This window comes from Nicotiana tabacum, chromosome 23, assembly GCF_000715075.1.
Source record: "Nicotiana tabacum cultivar K326 chromosome 23, ASM71507v2, whole genome shotgun sequence".
NCBI classification, from domain to species: Eukaryota; Viridiplantae; Streptophyta; class Magnoliopsida; order Solanales; family Solanaceae; genus Nicotiana; species Nicotiana tabacum.
Genome location: NC_134102.1, coordinates 103,374,612 through 103,377,537, shown reverse-complemented (window position 1 = coordinate 103,377,537; position 2,926 = coordinate 103,374,612).

Here is a 2,926-nt window from a genome sequence, read left to right as displayed (position 1 = left end):
TCTGAAAGCTCACCTCACAATCATCAGACCTTCGGAACGGAGCACCCTTCTGGGTTAATTCGGTCAAAGGTGCTGCAATAGATGAAAAGCCCTCCACGAACCGACGATAATAACCTACTAAACCTAGGAAACTCCTGACCTCAGTTGCCAAAGTAGGACGGTGCCAATTCTGAATGGCCTCAATATTTTTGGGATCAACCTTAATACCCTCGCCCGATACATTATGCCCAAAAAATGCTAGACTCTAGCCAGAACTGACATTTGGAGAACTTAGCATATAGCTTTTGTTCTCGCAATGTCTGAAGCACTACTCTCATATACTGCTCATGCTCCTCCTCACTGCGCGAGTAGATCAAAATATCATCAATAAAGACAATGACAAATGAATCAATATATGGCCTGAATACCCTGTTCATTAAATCCATAAATACTGCCGGGGTATTAGTTAAACCAAAGGACATCACCAGAAACTCATAATGACCATATCTAGTCCGGAAGGCAGTCTTCGGAACATCCGATTCCCGAATATTCAATTTATGGTACCCCGACCTCAAGTTGATCTTAGAGAACACCCTAGCACCCTGCAACTAGTCAAATAGATCATCAATACGCGATAACGGGTACTTGTTCTTAATAGTGACTTTGTTCAATTGGCGATAATCAATACACATCCGCATTTTTTCATCCTTCTTCTTCACAAATAATACCAGTGCACCCCAAGGCAATACACTCGGTCTGACGAACCCTTTGGCTAATAACTCCTCAAGCTGTTCTTTCAATTCTTTCGGAGCCATATGATATGATGCGATAGATATAGGTTGAGTATTTGGATCCAAGTCAATACAGAAATCAATATCACAATTAGGTGGCATACCTGGAAGATCTGAAGGAAATACATCGGAGAACTCTCGAACTACATGCACTGAATTAATAGCCGGAGTCTATGCAGTAGTATCCCAAACATAGGCTAGATAAGCCAAACAACCCTTCTCAACCAGGTGTTGATCCTTTATAAAAGAAATAACTTGATTAAATGAACTAACAGACGAACCCTTCCACTCCAGCCTAGGCAACGATGGATTAGCCAAGGCAACAGTTTTGGCATGACAATATAGAATAGCATGATATGGAGATAACCAGTCCATACCCAGAATAACTTCAAAATCGGTCATCTCGAGCAGTAAGAGATCTTCTCTAGTTTCATAACAACAGAATGTAATAATACAAGACAGGTAGATCCGGTTTACAATAACAGAATCGTCTACAGGATTGGACACATAAACATGAGTACTCAAGGACTCACGAGAAACACCCAAGAATGGAGAAAATAGAGATGACACATATGAATAAGTAGATCCTGGATCAAATAATATTGAGGCATCTTTGCCACAAACAGAAATAATACCTGTAATCACGACATCTGAAGCCTCTACATCTGGTCTAGCCAGAAAAGCATAGAATCGAGCTGGAGCGCCAACTGGCTGGCCTCCGCCTGGCTGACCTCCACCTCTAGGACTGCCCCTACCCACCTGTCCTCCACCTCTTGGTGGTCGGACTACTGGTGGAGCAAATGATGTAGCAATCATAGGCTGTTGACCCTGCTGCACCGGTCTACCTCGCAGTCGGGGGCAGAATCTCCGCATGTGACTGGGTTCCCCGCACTCATAACAACTCTTCGGTGCGATGGGATGTTGTCTAAGTGTTTGGCCCTGGGGACCTGAATACCACTGGGAGGACCCTGAATAGCTGGTGGGCGATAGAACTCTCTGGTATAATATTGAAATAAGGTCGCACTGGAGCACCTCGAGAAGGCGGTAGTGCTGGATTTGGGGGCCTACTGGACTGCCCTCTCACGAACTGACCTCTGCCCGCAGATGGAGCACCTCCGTACTCTCTAGAATACCTGAACTGCTTATCTCTCATAACCTACTCTCGGCTCCGCTGATGTAGAACTTCAATCCTGCAGGCTATCTCCATGACTAGCTCATAAGAAGTACCCATCTCAACCTCTCGAGCCATAGTGGCCTGAATGCCAGTATGTAAACGCGCAACAAACCTCCGCACTCTCTCCGTCTCAGTAGAGAGTATCTTAAGTGCATGGAGATAAAACTCAGAAAACCTCGCCTCATAATCGGTCACTGACATCTGATTCTGTTGGAGCTGCTCAAAATGAAACCGCAACTCTCCCCTCTGGGAGGGTGGAATATACCTATCCAGGAAGATACGAGTGAACCTGTCCCAAGTTATGGGAGGAGAATCTGCTGGTCTTCCAAGAACATAAGATTACCACCATCTACGGGCTCTGCCCTCTAGCTGAAAAGTAGCAAAGTCTACCCCATGAGACTCCAATATCCTAATGTTGTATAGTCTATCCTTGCACCGATCAATGAAATCCTGAGGATCCTCATGTCGCTCATCCCCAAAGACAGGAGGATGTAGTTTAGTCCATATGTCCAATAGTTTCTGAGGATCAACCGCTAGAGCAAGCCTGGGCTCAGGTGTAGCTACTGCCACTGGCTGGGCTCCACCCACGGGTAGTGCACCTTGGATATGATATACAACAACTACTTGTCCATGAGCCTGTGCGGTAGGGGTCGGTGCTCCCCTGCCCGCCTGAGATGTGGCTAGGTATGCCGGAAATAAACTGGCCTGAGTCATATTGTCCATGAACCGCAACATACGACCCATGACATCCTGAAATCCCAGTGCAGATGTGAAATCTACCAGAGCTGGCTCTGCCAGTGGCACCTCACCCTGTTCCTCAACAATGGGGTTATTTGCTGGACCCACTGGCGGCATAACTGGAATAGTCCTGGGATGTCCTCGCCCTCTACCACGGGCTGAAGCCCTCCCTCTGCCTCTAGCAACTGGGGGAGTAGCTCTTCCCTGGTCTGAAACCTCATTAGAGCGCGTTCTCACCATCTGT